This window comes from Symphalangus syndactylus, chromosome 23, assembly GCF_028878055.3.
Source record: "Symphalangus syndactylus isolate Jambi chromosome 23, NHGRI_mSymSyn1-v2.1_pri, whole genome shotgun sequence".
Taxonomy (NCBI): Eukaryota; Metazoa; Chordata; class Mammalia; order Primates; family Hylobatidae; genus Symphalangus; species Symphalangus syndactylus.
Window position 1 is genome coordinate 25,192,603 of NC_072445.2, and position 20,401 is coordinate 25,213,003.

The 20,401-nt window shown below is 40.4% G+C and overlaps 1 protein-coding gene across 1 annotated transcript in view; it reads right to left on the reverse strand.

The window, feature by feature from the left end:
- The window catches only part of PKHD1 (PKHD1 ciliary IPT domain containing fibrocystin/polyductin), a 462,062-nt gene that overhangs the window by 312,677 nt on the left and 128,984 nt on the right, over positions 1-20,401 (reverse strand). The gene's annotated exons all lie outside the window — the stretch shown is intronic.

The following is a 20,401-nucleotide window of genomic DNA, read 5'->3' on the forward strand; positions in this document are numbered from 1 at the left end:
AGCTAAGCCATCATATCCCCTGTGACCTGCACTTACACATCCAGATGACCTGAAGTAACTGAAGAATCACAAAATCAGTGATATTTAAATGGCCTGTTCCTGCCTTAACTGATGACATTCCACCACAAAAGAAGTGAAAATGGCTGGTCCTTGCCTAACTGATGACATTAACTTGTGAAATTCCTTCTCCTGGCTCATCCTGGCTCAAAAAGCTCCCCCACTGAGCACGCTGTGACCCCCACTCCTGCCCACCAGAGAACAACCCCCCTTTTTCCTTTACCTACCCAAATCTTATAAGACAGCCCCACCCCTATCTCCCTTCACTGACTCTCTTTTTGGACTCAGCCCACCTGCACCCAGGTGAAATAAACAGCCTTGTTGCTCACACAAAGCCTGTTTGGTGGTCTCTTCACACGGACGCGAGTGAAATTTTGGTGCCGTGACTCAGATCAGGGGACCTCCCTTGGGAGATTAATCCCCTGTCCTCCTGCCAGGCTGAGCCAGGTCCCAATTCTTCCTCAGCCTCTGCTCCCCCACCCTATAATCCTTTTATCACCTCCCTCATCACACCCAGTCGGGCTTACAGTTTCGTTCCGCGACTAGCCCTCCCCCACCTGCCCAGCAATTTCCTCTTAAAAAGGTGGCTGGAGCTAAAGGCATAGTCAAGGTTAATGCTCCTTTTTTCTCCTATTTTCTCCTTTTTTTTTTTTTCTCCTTTTTTCTCCTTTTTCCGACCTCTCCCAAAATCAGTTAGCATTTAGGCTCTTTTTCATCAAATATGAAAAACCCAGCCCAGTTCATGGTTCGTTCAGCAGCAACCCTGAGATGCTTTACAGCCCTAGACCCTAAAAGGTCAAAAGGTCGTCTTATTCTCAATATACATTTTGTTACCCAATCCACTCCTGACATTAAATAAAACTCCAAAAATTAAATCCTGGCCCTCAAACCCCACAACAGGACTTAATTAACCTTGCCTTCAAGGTGTCCTATAATGGAGTAGAGGCAGCCAAGCAGCAATGTATTTCTGAGTTGTAATTCCTTGCCTCCACTGTGAGACAAACCCCAGCCACATCTCCAGCACACAAGAACTCCAAACGCCTAAACCGCAGCTGCCAGGGTTTCCTCCAGAACCTCCTCCCCCAGGAGCTTACTACAGGTGCTGGAAATCTGGCCACTGGGCCAAGGAATCCCCACAGCCCGGGATTCCTCCTAGGCCATGCCCCATCTATGTGGGACCCCACTGAAAATCAGACTGTTCAACTCACCTGGAAGACACTTCCAGAGCCCCTGGAACTCTGGCCCAAGGCTCTCTGACTGACCCCTTCCTAGATCTTCTTGGCTTAGCAGCTGAAGACTGATAATGCCCAATCGCCTTGGAAGCCTACAGGACCATCACAGATGCTCTGGGTAACTCTCACAGTGGAAGGTAAGTCCGTTGCCTTCTTAATCAATACGGAGGCTACCCACTCCACATTACCTTCTTTTCAAGGGTCTGTTTCCCTTGCCTCCATAACTGTTGTGAGTATTGACGGCCAGGCTTCCAAACCTCTTAAAACTCTCTAACTCTGGTGCCAACTTAGACAACATTCTTTTATGCACTCCTTTTTAGTCATCCCCACCTGCCCAGTTCCCTTATTAGGCCGAGACATTTTAACTAAATTATCTGCTTCCCTCACTGTTCCTAGACTACAGCCACACCTCATTGCCACCCTTTTCTCCAGTTCAAAGCCTCCTTCGCATCCTCCTCTTGTATCTCCCCACCTTAACCCACAAGTATAAGACACCTCTACTCCCTCCTTGGTAACTGATCATGCACCCCTTACCATCCCATTAAAACCTAATCACCCTCACCCCACTCAATGCCAATATCCCATCCCACAGCACACTTTAAAAGGATTAAAGCCTGTAATCACTCGCCTGTTACAGCATGGCCTTTTAAAGCCTATAAACTCTCCTTACAATTCCCCCATTTTGCCTGTCCTAAAACCAGACAACGCTTACAGGTTAGTTCAGGATCTGTGCCTTATCAACCTAATTGTTTTGCCTATCCACCCCATGGTGCCAAACCCATATACTCTCCTATCCTCAATACCTCCCTCCACAACCCATTATTCTGTTCTGCATCACCAACATGCTTTCTTTACTATTCCTTTGCACCCTTCATCCCAGCCTCTCTTTGCTTTCACTTGGACTGACCCTGACACCCACCAGGCTCAGCAAATTACCTGGGCTGTACTGCCACAAGGCTTCACAGACAGCTCCCATTACTTCAGTCAAGCCCAAATTTCTTCCTCATCTGTTACCTATCTCGGTGTAATTCTCATAAAAACACACGTGCTTTCCCTGCTGATCGTGTCCGACTGATCTCTCAAGCCCCAACACCTTCTACAAAACAGCTCCTTTCCTTCCTAGGCATGGTTGGATACTTTCGACTTTAGATACCTAGTTTTGCCATCCTAACAAAGCCATTATATAAACTCACAAAAGGAAACCTAGCTGACCCCATAGATCCTAAATCCTTTCCCCACTCCTCTTTCCGTTCCTTGAAGACAGCTTTAGAGATTGCCCCCACTCTAGCTCTCCCTGACTCATCCCAATCCTTTTCATTACCCACAGCCGAAGTGCAGAGCTGTGCAGTCAGAATTCTTACACAAGAACCAGGACCATGCCCTGTAGCCTTTTTATCCAAACAACTTGACCTTACTCTTTTGCCTAGCCCTCAAGTCTGCGTGCAGCGGCCACCACTACCCTAATACTTTTAGAGGCCCTTAAAATCACAAACTATGCTCAACTCACTCTCTATAGTTCTCGTAACTTCCAAAATCTATTTTCTTCCTCACACCTGACACATATACTGTCTGCTCCCTGGCTCCTTCAGCTGTGCTCACTCTTTGTTGAGTCTCCCACAATTACCACCGTTCCTGGCCCGGACTTCAATCCAGCCTCCCACATTATTCCCGATACCACACCTGACCCCCATGACTGTATCTCTCTGATCCACCTGACATTCACCCATATTTCCTTCTTTTCTGTTCCTCACCCTGATCACACTTGGTTTATTGATGGCAGTTCCGCCAGGCCTAATCGCCACACACCAGCAAAGGCAGGCTATGCTATAGTACAAGCCACTAGCCTGCCTCTTAGAACCTCTCATTTCCTTTCCATGGTGGAAATCCATCCTCAAGGAAATAACTTCTCAGTGTTCCATCTGCTACTCTACTACTCCTCAGGGATTATTCAGGCCCCCTCCACTCCCTACACATCAAGCTCGGGGATTTGCCCCTGCCCAGAACTGGCAAATTGGCTTTATTCAACATGCCCCAAGTCAGGAAACTAAAATACCTCTTGGTCTAGGTAGACACTTTCACTGGATAGGTAGAGGCCTTTCCCACAGGGTCTAAGAAGGCCACCATGGTCATTTCTTCCCTTCTGTCAGACATAATTCCTTGGTTTGGCCTTCCCACCTCTATAGGGTCCTATAACAGACCAGCCTTTATTAGTCAAATCACCCAAGCAGTTTCTCAGGCTCTTAGTATTCAGTGAACTAATAGTCTTTTAAAAACACACCTCACCAAGTTCAGCCACCAACTTAAAAAGGACTGGACATTACTTCTACCACTTGCCCTTCTCAGAATTCAGGCCTGTCCTCAGAATGCTACAAGGTACAGCCCATTTGAGCTCCTGTATATACGCTCCTTTTTATTAGGCCCCAGTCTCATTCCAGACACCAGACCAACTTGGACTGCACCCCCTCCCAAAATAAAAAAAAAAACTCGTCATCCCTACTCTCTTCTGTCTAGTCATACTCCTATTCACCGTTCTCAACTACTCATAAATGCCCTGCTCTTGTTTACACTGCCAGTTTACACTGTTTCTCCAAGCCATCACAGCTGATATCTCCTGGTGCTAACCCCAAACCACCGCTCTCAACTCCCTCTTAAACTAAATAAATAATCTTTGCTGGCAGGGCTATGCTGAACCTCCTTAAGCACTCTCTAGTTAGATGTCCTGGGTCCTCCCAATTCTTAATCCTTTAATACCTGCTTTTCTCCTTGTCTTATTCCATTCTTTTTTCAATTCATACAAAACCGTATCCAGGCCATCACCAATCATTCTATATGACAAATGTTTCTTCTAACAACCCCACAATATCACCCCTTACCACAAAATCTTCCTTCAGCTTAATCTCTCCCACTGTAGGTTCCTATGCCGCCCCTAATCCCGCTCAAAGCAGCCCTGAGAAACGTCGCCCATTATCTCTCCATACCACCCCCAAAAATTTTCGCCGTCCCAACACTTCAACACTATTATGTTTTATTTTTCTTATTAATATAAGAAGACAAGAATGTCAGGCCTCTGAGCCCAAGCTAAGCCATCATATCCCCTGTGACCTGCACTTATACATCCAGGTGGCCTGAAGTAACTGAAGAGTCACAAAAGAAGTGATATTTAAATGGCCTGTTCCTGCCTTAACTGATGACATTCCACCACAAAAGAAGTGAAAATGGCCGGTCCTTGCCTAACTGATGACATCACCTTGTGAAATTCCCTTCTCCTGGCTCATCCTGGCTCAAAAAGCTCCCCCACTGAGCACCCTGTGACCCCCACTCCTACCCGCCAGAGAACAACCCCCCTTTTTCCTTTACCTGCCCAAATCTTATAAAACGGCCCCACCCCTATCTCCCTTCACTGACTCTCTTTTCGGACTCAGCCCGCCTGCACCCAGGTGAAATAAACAGCCTTGTTCTCACACAAAGCCTGTTTGGTGGTCTCTTCACATGGATGCGAGTGAAAAAACTAAGATTGGTCTTTTGAGATTTTTTTTTTAGGCTTTTGTATTTCTGACCACCAGCTGACTTCACTCAGAATCATGACCCAAGACTCAACCAGTGCTGTGGCCCTTACCTAAAGACAGACTCAGTACACAAGGACTGTTTTCCATACCCCTATGATTTCATCCCCAACAAATCAATATTCCCCATACCCTAGTCCCCTGTCCAACAAACTATCCTTGAAAACCCCTAACCTCTGAGCCTCCAGGGAGATTGATTTGGGTAATAACCCCATCCCCCAAATAGTGTGGATGGCCTTGCATCAGTTAAATGCTTCCTTTACTGCAATGCCATGCTCTTGACAAATTGATTTTGTCTGTGCAACTGGCAGGAAGAACCCACCAGGTAATTAGATCTACAACCTGCTCAATTTCTACAAGTGCCCTACCGCTCGAGCACTGCGAGACCATCTGCATCCAACATCTCTCTGTTACTGGTCCTTTTGAAATATTTTGTCATATATAATATTTCATACTCTAAGGTAAAGCAGCAAGGTCAGTCTACAGGCTCCATGCCAGAGCAGTACCACACTGCTTACCAGACTTCCAAAGGATTCCCTAACAATTTTGACTTTTTTCCTTTCATTGTCATTACATAGAAATGCAGTAATAATCACGAATCCCATTGTGAGCAAGAAGGAAGAAATATGACCTGTGCTACAGGTCAAATTTTATGTTAACTAAAATTTTTCCCTCACAGCCACATGTCATTAACATTCTAAATAATTATATTCAACTGGTAGAACATGGATTTGTATGACAGGACTGCCACATTGTAAATAGTCAGGAAATCTAAACTGACCTTGATGAGCATGTGGTGAAGGCAGGGAACAAAATCAAGGTTCCTGTCCTGAGTCTGCTACTGACCTCTGAATGAGCCTCAGTAAGTCCCATACAATTGCTGGGCCTCAGATTACTCAGGTCCCAAATCTCTCCTCCTCAGTGCTTATCAATGGCTGTGGTTTCATCCGCAAAGTGGAAGGTAGAATCATGGGTTCCTTTTAACTCTAGAACACTTGATGTCTACATCTTTACGAACGCAGTCAGATGTGCATGGGACACTGATGGAGGCACAAGGCTCATGTTTTCCTGACACTGCTTGTGCTGTAGTAATCACTGAATTTCCTTTTGTACAAGATATGAGATGCACAGTCAGGAATTCATATAAGACTACAGTGAAAACAAGAAAGCTAACATTTATTCAGCACCTACCATGTGCCAAAATCTGTAGATATATTGTCTGAAATGAACTTCAAAACCAGTCTGTGAGATCAAGATCACATTCTTTATTTCACAGAGCAGATTGTGGCTAAGAGGCATTCATACCTATTCCGGCCCAGAATAGACAGAACCAAGCTAGAACTCAGGCCTACCCAACCAAAAGGCTCAGATCCTATCCATTTCCACAAACCTTCCCCAGTAGCTCTCAATTCACTAGGGTTGTTCTCATAGTTACATTTAAGGAAAAACATGTGTGAACCTAAGAAAGTTTGCCTATGGCTTGTTTATACATGATTTATTTTAATTTTGTTAATGAAGATATACCTTGTCTTATTCCAAAAAGGATTTGAAACAGATTACAAGGATTAGTGGGTAAATATATAAACCTGGGCTTTGTCCCTTTTACCATGAAGCAAAATATTAAATACACTGCAACAAATTGGTAGAAATGTTGAAACATCATTTACTGACCGGAACTAATAATGATGTTAATGAAGGGAGAAAAACTCATCCCAAAGAAAATGAATTATTTGTGTTGTCAGGAGTGTTATAAACAAGACTAATTAATTAATATGAACATCATTAACTCCTGCTAAAAAGCATCCCCACCCTGCTTTATTAGTGGCAAATATAAGAAAATCTAGGTATATTTAGAAGAAAGTTTGATGAGGAATTCAGCTATTTTTGCCTGAAATAATTAGATAAACAAATGAAACCTTCTTTGTGCAAAAGAAGATAAAGTTTATACTTAATCTATCTCTGTGCCAAGGCACCAAGATTTTCATCCTCACACTTTATTAGTTTAAAATAAATATACAGTGGGCCGCTTTAAAGGATAGTTACTTGAGTATGGGAGGGCTGTGGGAGGACTTTATTCTATACTTTATAGAGCTTGACCCCATTTCTAAATGCTGAAATAAAGAGCAGGGCTGAAATCAGCCTTTGGCTGTGACCCTTAAATTGCTTGTTATGACTTTCATGAAAGCTGACTATGTCCCACAAGTAACCTTGGGTAATTTTATAAAAATCAATCAACCATCATTATTGTTACTTCCCTCTAAAATAAATAAATCAACACAACTTTTTACATGTAATCACCTCTTTCCATTAAACATCTCTTTTGTTTCTTTTAAAGGGAAGTAAAAGAGACTTTTAGCAGCTAGCTAATATTTGCAAAGTACATCAAAATCTGTTTTTGGCTAACCCAACAATTAGTCATCCACTATAATAACCACAAAATAATGTGTTGGTTTTTTTTAAGAAAACAAATACACAATTCTATTTTCCCCCTTACAGAAAAAAATAAGGTATAAATATTGTACCACACAATACTAGTCTTCAAAAGAGTGGCTATACCTACTATCTTCAACTCTTTTTCATGACTGTCTTTTGAACCCTCCCTGGTCAGGCCTTTACCTGACGAACCTGCAAAACTGCTCCTGTCAAGGCCACATATGGCAACCACACTGGTGAATCTAAGGCTCAATGCTCAGTCATCACCCTTCCCGAGTGACCAGCAGCATTTGACACATTTGGTCACTTCTTTCCTAAAACTCCCTCTCCTCACTTGCCCAGCCTGTTTGTTTTTCTTTCTTTCATTTTCTGATCTCTATTTAAAAAATCCAATGTTTCTATACTTCTATCAAATTTTCATCATGTGCTATATTCTATACATTGTATTGAATCTCTAAAGAAAACCTCATAAAATGCAAAAGTGCTAGTAACTCATAAAAGAACAGAAGAATAAACTCTTCTATTTAGAACGTTTGTCTTTCCTTCACCTGGTATCAAATTTCATGTCTTCATTTTTAGCAAATCCTAAGAAAGCTCCCTATTGACTCAATGACAGTGAGCACATGGGACTTTTCTAATTAAGTAGGTTGGGTATAAACCCACCTGGTTTTCCTCTTAATTCTTAGGCATCCCCTTCTCAGCCTCTTCTGCCTGATTCCTCCTGATCATCCCAACCACTGACACTTGGTGGGTCCCAAGCCTCAGCCCTCTAAACACATTTCTTATCAGTCTCTGTAGACCATGCCAGTTGTCCCATCTTGTCTTAAGGTTTTAAACACCATCGCACACTAATTGTCAATGACTCCCAAATTTATATCTCCAAGCTTGTGCCCTCAGCTCAAGATTCACATACCCAACTGCCTACTCAACATCTCTACTTGGATGTCTCATAGTTTCTCAACTATGAGTATCCATGAACTCCTTTTCTTGTCTTGCTCCACAGATCTTCCCTCAGTCCTTCCCATTCCATGATTGGTAACTTCATCCTTGCAATTGCTAAGTCTGAAAACCATAGAGTTAACTTTCACTGTCTCTCACTCCATAATCAATACTTCAGGAAATTTTATGCATTCCACCTTCAAAACGTCCCCTATAACCCAACCACTTACCACCTCCACATCTACTTCTGGGGTGAAAGTCACTCTCATCTCACCCATGGATTATTGTAATAGCATCTTAACTCAGCTCCCTGTTTCTGCCCTTATCCTCTACCTCAGGGTTAATTCTCAAAACAACACTCAGTGTTGTCATTGCTTCTTTTCATGTAAACCATATCATGTTACCTCTCTGCCAAAATTCTTCAATAGCTCCCATCATATTTAGAGTCAAAGCCTATCAAACCCTACAGCGTTGGTTCTCTCTGGCCCGATCTGCCTCTGCTCTCCCCCTTGTTCCAATACTCCTTTTTGCTCCCTTGCCTCACAACCTTTGCTCTCGCTGTGTGCCAATATCCCCAACCACCACCTCCAATGTGTATTCCCTATCCACCTCTCCTGCTGCATTTTTCTCCATGGTACTAAGCAAATTTAACAAAAACTATGATTTGCTTATTTTGTTTATTGACTGTTTTCCTTCTAGAAGTAAACACCGTGAGAGCAAGATTTTGGCCTGTTTTGTTCACAGCCATAGTCCCTGTGCCTGGAATAGTGCCTGGAACATGGGGAATGTGTTAAGTGATCATTCAATACTTGTTGAATAATGAGGAGTTGAAATTATCAAAGTAAATGAGGTCTCCCAGGGAGGACATGTAGAGTAAGAACAGAAGAAAGATAACGTGGGTAAAGGGAGAGAAACAACTGTCAACCATCAACATTTAAAGGCTAGAATAAGAAAAGGAAGTAGCAAGATTCGTGAGAGTGGATCAAAGAATTAGGTGAATTAGAAGGATCATAAGGTTGTAGAGACACAGGCTCAAGAAAGAGCCTTAAGAACTGTTAAAGAGGTAGATGAGTGTGTCAAACCCTTAATGCCGTTTTTAGGAAGATCACGAGAGAAAGGGTGCACAGCCAGCATGTACAGAGTTAGGACGTGAATGTCAGGTGATAAAATAAACCCAGGGAGAGTGATTCTATTTTTAAACAGAGGAAAAATGAGAGGTAAATGGAGACAAGACCAGGGAGGGATCTGAGAACCCCGATTCATTAGATTAATCTGTATCACCAAGCTAGATAATTCATTTACTCAAAGCTTGAACTATCTAAATTTTTAGATGTAAAATAATTCTCTTGCCTATATTGATTAACCCCCAATTCACCATTTTTTCTTAAAAAATTTAGCAGCCTATATCTTCTGGCCTTTCAATTATTAGATAGTCAAATGGATAGTCGAGGAAGCCTGTGGAATTCCCTTTCCCTGGAGAAAAGGAATCATCCATTCAAGATGGACAGATCCTGCTCTCCCTGGGTAAGGAGAGCTGGCTGAGTGATCTGGGCAGGGTTGGAGTATATCCCTGTACCTTACTGCACTGTGCTGCTCTGGGAGCAGGAGCCAGGAGAAGGTGAGGAAGAGGAGGAAAGAGCAGCACTTACAGAAGGCACCCACAGCCCAAAGAAACCTGCATTGTGACAGGGATGCACACAGCTTCCTTTGTTGGCAAGATCCGGATTAGACTTGTGCCTGATCCACTGGAGCAGAGCCTGGGAAGCCTTCGAGGTGGGCTTGTCCCCGGCCAGAGAGGCGGAAAATCAATTTGGCTGGCAAACGAGAGCCCCCAAGAGCTTAGTCCACGCTCCATAATCCTATCCACTAGCAGCTCAGGAAATAGATGCCTGAGCCCTCACATATTCATGGGGGATGTGAGGCATAAATCAGGCTTTAAGGATTGGGGGCAAAGGGAATGGACTCTCTGGCTGGCTACTAATTAATCAAGCACAGAATACCTAAACCTAGCAACCTGGGATGGAGCCACACACACACAGAAGCAGAGGCTGCTGCTGCTGCTGTTTTTCCCATTTTTCAAAATTTCAATTAAAATAGATATCAGAAGAAATTTTCCCCTTTAGCTGATACTGCTTATGCATCCCCCTGTTCTTCCTTTAATTAAAAAACATGCTTATTGCAATACTTGCCAGAATCACTTTAACGGTATTTTAATTGTAATGTCTCTGCCTGATTAAAAAAAGAAAATATGAACTAGAAAGTGTTTGCAAAAATGTTCACAGGATGCAGGAAAAGAATCAGACACCTCCCCAGAATGGATGCCACATACTAATTCCTTAATTAGCCTGGTACTGCAGTCAAATGGGCAATATAGAGGAAAAAAAAATATATATATATATATATATATATATGAAATAAAATAACTGACTCAGAGCCACAAACAATAGCAGTTGGGAGAAACTGTTTTCATCAACTCAGATTTCCCTGGCAGGGTAGAAACCTGTGCATCCAACTAAAAATGCTATGCTCAAGATAAGCCCATTCAATGTGGCCAGCCAAGTTTCCACTGTTCTTTACTAAAGGTCTCAGGGCCTTTGGAAAATGAGGAGTTGGGCCAGGCTAATTGGCTTCTAGTCCTCACAATTCTATAGCGTTCCTTTTATTGTTTTAGGCTAGTAGTTCTCAAACTTGAACATGCGTCAGAATCACTTGGATGTCTTAAAACACAGACTAATGGGCCTCATTCCCAGAGTAGGTTTACTGCAGAGCTCCCAAATTTATAGTTTGTATAAGTTACCAGGTGATGCCAGTGCTGCTGACTGGGGGCTACACTTTGAGGATCACTACTATCAGTAAATTCAGTGATTGTCCTAGGTGCCCATAGGCTGGTGATGTTTGGTATCATCTGAAACAGGCTGAGAAAATACAAGCCTGGAATTATAGAATCATTCCCTTTTACCATTAGTTTCCAGCTCCTCTGCTAGGTACCGAAATAAAAATGTAAAATAGAGTCTCCAGTTCCTGAAGGTCACGGTGAAGTTGAATTGCTCCTCGGGGTGAATGGAAATGTGTTGGTTTTAGTGAATTGTCCCACTTTAGAGATGACTATAAGAGAATATAAAGACTATGACTCAGCTCTTTACTTTTTCTACAAAATATGAAACTCATTAAGGTAACCTTATAACTGTATTAACTCTGTACTAATTACAGAGTGTAAACATATCTGTGGAAGACAAACTATACAGAAATATTTAAAGGAACTCAAACACTAAGTATAAGTAAAGCCTTTGTTATTATAGCTACTGTGATCAATTACTACCTAACTAAACTTTGATTTCCTTTCTACATCCAGAAAACCATGACTTATTTTATCAACAAAGCTTCTGGCATTTAAGTGCCCAAGGCCTTCAACTGTTCCATGGCTTTCTAAAAAGTCACTTAAAATCTCAAGAAGAAAGCTATTTCTAAGGAGAAATAGAAAAGACAAAAAAAAAAATCGTCTTTTTCCCAAGGTCTGTACCAAGCATGTAAAAATCCCCCTAGCTACTAAGTTCATTCAGATAATCTTCCTCTTTCTCTTTATCAAAGTTCAACTAGCACAGACCCAATCTCATTTTTGACCAGCCTGCAATTTGATACACTTCTCTAAGCAAGCCTGTTCTTTCAAAAGGTTCCAAATATAATTATTCTCTGAATATTATAAAAATGATTTGGCTATAGCATAATAGTATTCGAAATAAAAGCTAACAATACTTTTCTTATAGTATTTAGTAATTTTAGAAATGAGAATACAGTACTTCCTACCTTTACCTGACCACAGGAATATTGAATAGAAACTATAATAATGAAATGCTCAGTCTCCAACATATTTTTACCTACACAAGAATCCCAAATACAAAAGTACTTCAGATTTCTAGCTCCACTTCCAGTCCAGGATGAATAGGATATAGGGATCATTAATGAACAAATGAGATGGAGAGGTAAAGACAGACCACGTCCTGCATGACCCTATAAGCCATATTAAGTTTGGACTTGAACTTACAGGCTAATGGAAAGCCAATGAAAGGTTTTAAGTAAGGAAGCTTGAAACATTTATCTTTCATTACTGAAAATATTATAGCTTCTCTGCTAGGAAGGGACTGGCCCCTTTCAGTAGCATTTTTCATGTTACAATATCCAAGTTGTCAAGACATAAAACTGTAAATTGTTTAATATCTATCTATCTGTCTGTCTGCCCATCTATTGAAAGCATGTCCTTTCTCATAGCAATGGCTTATCTTTCATTTAAGGCTAATCAAGTGTGTCTGGGACTGTTCTCTGGAGGTAAATAATGTAAGTCATTGTCTGATTGGAAAAATAAGGGGTCTCAGAGCCAAGTGTCCCCCACATTAAAAAGCCTTTGTCTCTGATCTCCTGATACACAAATAGTAAATAAAATTGGTCACTGTCTGGACTAATCCTCTAACATTTGAGGGTACCAGGAAGGACTCTGATTATAGAGAAATTCTCAGCAAACATGAATCTGCCTCTTCAGGTCCAAAACTCATTTATTAGCTTATTCATTCAGCAATTATTTGAGTACCTGTTTCATGCCTGGAGATAAAATGGTGCTGGCAATACAAAGGTGAGCAAAAACAGATCTGGCTCTTCCTTTCTTCAGCTTACAGCCTAGACCTTTATAAGCCTCCAAAAAGGTAGAGGGAAGAAAAAATACACTTTGATATTCTATTTGTAAAGAATTAATATAAAAATAATTCAAGTTTTTGTTTCTTTTTTTTTTGAGACGGAGACTCGCTGTCGCCTAGGCTGGAGTGCAGTGGCGCGATCTCGGCTCTCTGCAGGCTCCACCCCTGGGGTTCACGCCATTCTCCTGCCTCAGCCTCCTGAGTAGCTGGGACTACAGGCGCCCGCCACCTCGCCCAGCTAATTTTTTGTATTTTTAGTACAGAGGGGGTTTCACTGTGTTAGCCAGGATGGTCTCGATCTCCTGACCTCATGATCCGCCCGCCTCGGCCTCCTCAAGTGCTGCTGGGATTACAGGCGTGAGCCACCGCGCCCGGCCCCAATAATTCAAGTTTTTAACCAATTAAAAATTCTATCTGTAATCCACTTAGCTTTGAATATCAGCAAAGTCCCCCTCCCATAAAATAAGTAACACCTACTTGTCACCAAGAAAAGCCCAGCACATGAAGACACCCAAGAGTTAAGAAAAAAACTCGGGCTAGTTCTGGTGCTAACTTCTTCATCAGGCTTCCCTTCTGGATAATGGCACAGACCAGCCCCTTAGGGTAGTATGCCTGCCAAACATAGGAAGAAAATTTACTCATTCCTATACTGCTCTTCCTCCACAGAGCTGCACACACAAACAACATTAACATCCAGTAGAGGTTTATACAAGACATTTTCTCCCTACACAGGGAAGGGAATCACCATTATTTCCATTTTGTGCATTGATTTAAGGACCAGAGCCTTACCCAAAACCATAAAAGAGTCTGTGACTGACTCAAATTTGAAGTCAGGCTCCAGTTTGCTGACCAAACTACAATGAATCAACCTTGTTGTATTGTCTGCACATAAGCATCCTATCTTCTGGCTTGAAGGGTAGCTATGTTCTGACTACAAGAGAGGGCAATTCAGTCCATCTTCTTTTACAGCCAACTTGCAGATAAATTATTTTGAATTTACCCATTTGCAACGATGTTACCAGCCCACAAAACCCTCCCCTGTTGACCAAGATATTCTACAGTTAGAGAAAAAAATAAATTATTGTTGAATATCATGTTTTTATCAAAATTACTGCCTTCCTTCAGATTTTTTTTTATCCTAACTGGTAGCTATGAAGTCTTGAAACTATAGGCACAGGGTAAAATGCCAAGTGACTCACACAGGCCTGATGCACAAAGAGATCACAAGCAACATCTCAGGAAAGTTCTGTGTTGTAGCATTTCTAGATAACTGCATTGGAAAGCATTATCTGAAGCACGCATCTACTGAATCTGAGGCTGGCTTAGTGCTAACTAGAAGCAACCAAGTATACATTCCCTGGGATTAAAAAAAAAAAAAAGGCTGTGCTAGGTTCATCATTTAATACCTCACTCTGAAATCCTCAAATGCTTGTCAAGGATGAAGGAATTCTACAACGAACCTGACAGTGAGTCAGAAGAAGATGCTTCATCTCAATAAACCAAGAATATGCATTTCCATGCCATAGAAACCCCAGATGTAACGGACTTAAAAAGATCTGAATGTCCTCAAAACTGTGGACTAAAAAACAGTTGAGAGAAAATGAGATCATGTTCCAAGCTACACCAGAAAAACATGTTTCTGTGAAGTCAAAGTAACAAGGAGAATGCAGGCAAGCAAATGGATCCACTTCTCCATCCGTCCCTCCCTCGCAATAGAAGGAAAAACACTTCAATATGCATTCTGAAGATAACAGAAGCAAAAGCAATCCAAGGTCTTTATTACCCAGCTAATTCTTTCAGTAATCCAGTTTGCTTTGTATATAGAAGCAGCCACTATCTGTAAATAAAATTGTAACTTAAGCCTGATATTCAGCCATATCTCCTGTTACCTCTGACAGTCCAAAAGTAACAAAAACTAGCATTAATTGAGTTCTTACTCTGGACCAGGCTGTGTGCTAATGGCTTTACAAATATCCCCTCATTTAACACTCAAAACATCCATACGAGACAGGCAATACATTGTGATATTGCCATGCAACAATGACAAATGCTAGCTCTCATTGTTACTATTATTGTCATTATAACCAGGTATCACCTTAGTGAGGAAAAACCTGAGACTTACAGAAGGTCTGCAACTTGCCCAAGGTCACAGAGCTGGGAAGTAGTGGAGCCCAGATTCAGGCTCAGTTCCTTGTGGCTAGAAATACTGCCAAGCATTTAACTGCTTTAGTATAAGCCAGTAGACCAAAAAATAGAAAATCACATTAAAGGAAATCAGCGCACCATTAAGCAGCAACAGAGACTGGAAACAAGTTTCTGCTCGGACATAAGCACTGGCATTGTGAGTAGTAAGAAACCACAAACTGTCTTCCTTTTTTATCATATATATTTAAGGCAAACAACAGGATGTTTTCATGTGTGTATGTGTGTGAATAAATATGTATTATATATAATGAAGTAATTACTACAGTCAAACAAATTAGCATATCAATCACTTCACATAGTTACCTTCTTTTGTGTTGTGTGTGTGATAAGAGTACCTAAACCTAACAGCTCGACACCAAGGAGAGAGTTCATTCTCCCCTAATTGACCCTTTCATTAATTATTATCGTTACACTACTTCACATCAAGCTGCCTGATGACCAGATCAGAAAGAGATTCATTGCTTCATTCAGGAAATATTCATGTTTCCCCAACTACAGACCACAACCCCAAGATCCTTGCCCAGGATGCAGAATGCTCTGACAAGAGGGTAACGTTCCTTCTTTGTGATTATGGCTCATCATAATTACTTGGAATAAAAATAATAAATTTTAATTCAGCAATGCCTATGGCCGTTGGGCATCTTAACATAAAAGAATGAAAATATAATTAACTAAATCAAGGCAATATGCCTATTTCCATCCCAGCTCATTAGTATTAATTGATTGGGTTAATTCTCTTTTGTGTTTAACGGTACCCCTAAAAAATATTTTTTTTAAAAAAAGGAAGGGAGGGCAGGAAGGAGGGAAGAAGTAGAGATAGTAAGTAAACAAAAGTTCTGGATCTTTTTCTAATTAAAATAAAATAATAAATGCAGCTGAAGCGCTTATCACGGTCACAAAATAATCTGCTACTTTTTAAGTTTGGGAGTCAGTACATATAGCATCATAAATAATGACACAAAACATTGGGGCCACTTAATTGCCCCCCAAAAATTTATGATCCTGCCTTCTACTACATAAGTCATATGTGTAAGAAAAAAATGTCAATTCTATTTTATAGATGAAAATATGAGTAAGGCACAGAGAGTTCAAGACTCTTGAGAGTCCATAAACTGTTGGTTTTCCTGTTGTACGAGCTTAGTTTCTACATATCAGGATGCTAGTTTCCATGAATGGAAAAATAATATAGAGGATGTAATAACTTCATAAAGTAGTTCCAAATGTAGTTCTTAGGTGATCTAGTTTCACTGTTACTTAGCAGTAATCCTGTCAAAATATATCTACTTCATGTAGAATGTATTCTTTGTAATATAGAAATGGCTGAGAAAGTACTTCCACTATAATACTTCATATTTTGTTGGTTCAAACCTTTTGAAGAAATTATTTTTTGGCTTGAAATTTCTCAGGCTTTATCTAAGCCTGCAGATGGTATCAGAAAAAGTAAAGAAAATTTCACTCAGCTATTTTTCTGACACTGTGAATGTATATGAAAAAGATAGTAACTAATATTTGGAGAGTGAGTTACTGTTGTTGTTGATGATGATGACCATGATTATTCAATCTTATATTTGAAGAGCTGTTTATTATCTTTCAAGTACTTTCACACATATTATAGACCAAGGGAAGACATTAAAAGAGGTTTACAGCTATGTTACATTGACCAGATATTTGAAAGTTGTAGTTCTTCACCAGTGAAGACTTTGGCCAAATGCCTTTTAGAAACATAAATATAACTTACCAACAGATTTTATATTTCTAACAATTCATCATAATATACATATATATTAGACAGGTGTGTGTATGTACATATTGTGCATGTGTATATATGTATATGTGAATACGTAAGTGTATATGTGTGTACTTATACATACGTGTGTGTGTGTGTGTGTGTGTGTGTGTAATCAGTGAGAACAACTAAGGACAGTGAAAGTAAATTAGTTGGGGAAAGTGGTATTTAAGAGAGCAAGGGTTTAAAATATATACTTCTTAAATTTCACCCAGGACCACTTACTTGTCCATTCTTTTTACAATCAACATATAATTTTTGAGCCTTCGTCATGCATCAGGCACTATTCTAGACCCTGAAGAGACAAGAGTAAATAAATTGATGAAATCCTTTGTCTTTTTTGAGCTTATTCTAGTAGAGGAGACAGACTATAAACAAGCAAGTAAATTGATAATATACCATGTGATGATAAGTACTATGAAGAAAAGTAAAGCAACATCAAAGGATAAAGAGTCCTGGGGGATGGCTGTAATTTTAGAAATGACGGCCAGCAAGTCCTCCCAGATTAGTTGATATTTTCTCAAAGAGCAAATGAAATAGGTGAGCCAGCCACATGAATGTGGAAGAAGAGCATTCCAGGCCATAGACATTACGGGCAAAGGTCCTGAGGCAGGTATATTCATAGAAGAGCTAGAGCAGAGTGAATGAGGAAGATAAGGTCAACAAGGGGATCAGAGGTTAAATAATGGTAAGGACCAGTGATTTGATTACCAGTGAGTTGAGATTCCACTGGAGGTTTTGAGGAGATATTTGACTTAAATTTTTGAAGGAAATGGACTATAAACTGCTGGGGGTTTACTTTATCATATAGCATAAAAGCCAAGTATCAATTACTAAAACCCATGAAGCCTTATTTTCCTATCACAAAAAGTTATTTCAGAGGTGGGTGGTTGAATGCCTTATCACGGCAACTCCAGAGTCATCAGGGTCCTGGGTTTCTCCTATTCTTCTGCTTTTCCATTCTAACTAACAAGTAGCATCATGGTCCAAAATAGTGGCTGAAAATGTTGCTATCACATTTACATACCAGCAAGTAGGAAAGAGAAAGAAGGAAGGGAAAATAGGGTGTACTTCCTACTGGGTCATCTCTACTTTTGGAAATTTCTCAGATGTTCTGCAGGGTACTTCTTCTATCTCATGGTAAGCCCTTAGCCACATGGCTATGTCTAGCTACAAAAGTGTTCAGGAAACAGAGCATTTCAGCTGAGTATGTTGTTGCCACCAATGAAATTAGGGTTTTACTACTAATGAAAACAAGGAATCTGAAACATGGGAACAATATAAGAGGCAATTTAAGATGGTCTAGGCCAAAAATGTGGTGGTTAAGACTAGGTTAGTACCAATGAAGTGTTGCTACATGGGACACATGTTGAAGATCCAGCTGACGGGGTTCACTGATGGGGTGGTCATAGGAGGCGAAAGAAAGAAAGAAGTCATGGATGCCTCCATGGTATTTGGTCTGAGCCACTGGATGTATACAATTCCAATAAGTGAGATGGAGAATTTCCTCAAACTTTGATTTGTGTATATGTTAATATCTATGTGATCGCAATATGTCTCAGACATAAATGATCTGCCCTTCACCTCCTCTCCACTCTCCAACTCTAATCTTACATAACTGACACCAAGATTACCCCAGTATACATTCGGCCTCACTGCAAGCATCACTTATTTTAGAACCAGAAGTTTTAGTCTTTTATATTTACTTTCTAATGATTTTTCTTTGGTAATATTACATGTTACTGCCAGTAAGTGTTATTCTTCATTTTTTTTCTTGTATTTCACAAAGGAATCCTAGGCCACTCAATAAGCATTCACAAATTATCTGTTGAACAAAATTTGATCTGTGTCCTTGCCCTGTTCTCATTCTTTCTAGAAGTTATGACCTATATCTCTATGACAAAAACCTCAGCGTTTCACTCTAGGCAGCTCTGTTTTTTGCCAACAACTCCTGTATCTTATTCGTGCAGAAACTGGAATCTACTACTTAGCCTTACATCCTACCTACTCCTCCTCCCCAAGAGAAAGAGTAGATCCTTCAGATGACTTACTCTCCCTCTCCACAGGATGAGGGTTTGCCCTTCCAAACCTAACTCACTTATCTAAATAATATGAGAGTGAAATATTACCTAAACCAGAAATACTAAGAAAAACCACTATTGGAGGTTGGGACAAGTATTGGGATTGCTCAGATATTTAAATCCTTAAGAGTGGGAAGCCAAATGAATGTTATACTTATCCTGCCTTTCTCCTACACTTTCATCTCCTTCTGATGCCTCTTCTCTATTTTCAGCCTCTGGTCCTGTCAACACTATTCATGATTTACCTGGAAGTAACAGTACATCCAGAGATTTAGTAATCCAAGACTTTCAGCTGGGAAACTTCTCCCAAATGGTAGTAGCAATATAAGGCCAAGACCTTTGAATGCCTGAAGGGGAGCCCACCCTCCTGCAGAATTTGATTCATACGGAGAAAGCCCTGGTTAAAGGCCTGCCAAGAGTATCTTTTCTCTGAAATGAGGCTTAGGTCTGTAATTTTCCTTTGTCATTGCTGGTCCTTAGGTAGTCGATGACTGTCTATAGTGGCATTCCCATAGCCACTAGCTACACACACACACACACACACACACACACACACAAAGACAGGGCAAGAGCCCAAGCTGACAGACCATTTTATCCCCTAAAGGGCACTAATTAACTGATTTGACTGAAAACTTCTCCTTGCTATAGAAGAGAAAAAAAACAGCTTCCAGAATAGAGAATGACAAAATGCCTAAATCTTGATTCAGTCTAAAAGAGACAGGTATTAAAATTCCATTAGTTCATCCCCTTTAAAATATTTTATTTTTCCCCTCATGTAGCTATATTCTTATTTTAATAAGAATGAATAAACGTTTGTGTGTTACATATATTTATAGTAAAGAACAGTGTTTTAGTGCAGAATTTCATAGATATCCATAACTAATCATATCTCCCAAGTAATTTTCATTTGCCAATGAACAGAGGCACTTTGATAACTATTCCTTATTTTCAGCCACTAAAGTAGGCCATGATTTTTATTCTCATTTAGCAGATAAGGAAAGAAATGCACAAAGAGGTGAAATAACTGACTTAGCCATTTGAAGATGTGGTAGTAGAGTTGAAATTCGAAATCTCAGCCTCTTCCAGCTTCATAAACCCTAGAGCTATATAGCCGGTTTTGCAATAAGAAACCCTATTTATATGACTTTCCATGGGACCAAGAAGTCAAAACCACAACAGGGTGAAAGCAGGAAGACATTGCTTTCTTGGCAGGGTATTTCAAAGGCAGCAATGTTAACCAATTTCAGGGCATTTTGCTATATTGTGGGGGCTGTCCTGGATAAGCATGACTAAAAAGCGCTTGAATAAAGAAGCATATTCTTTGAGAACACTGTTAACCTTCTTGTTTTTGAAAATTTTAAATAATCAAGCTCTGTGCTTATTATGAGTCCAAAGAAGGGCCTTTCACTTTGAACCCTCT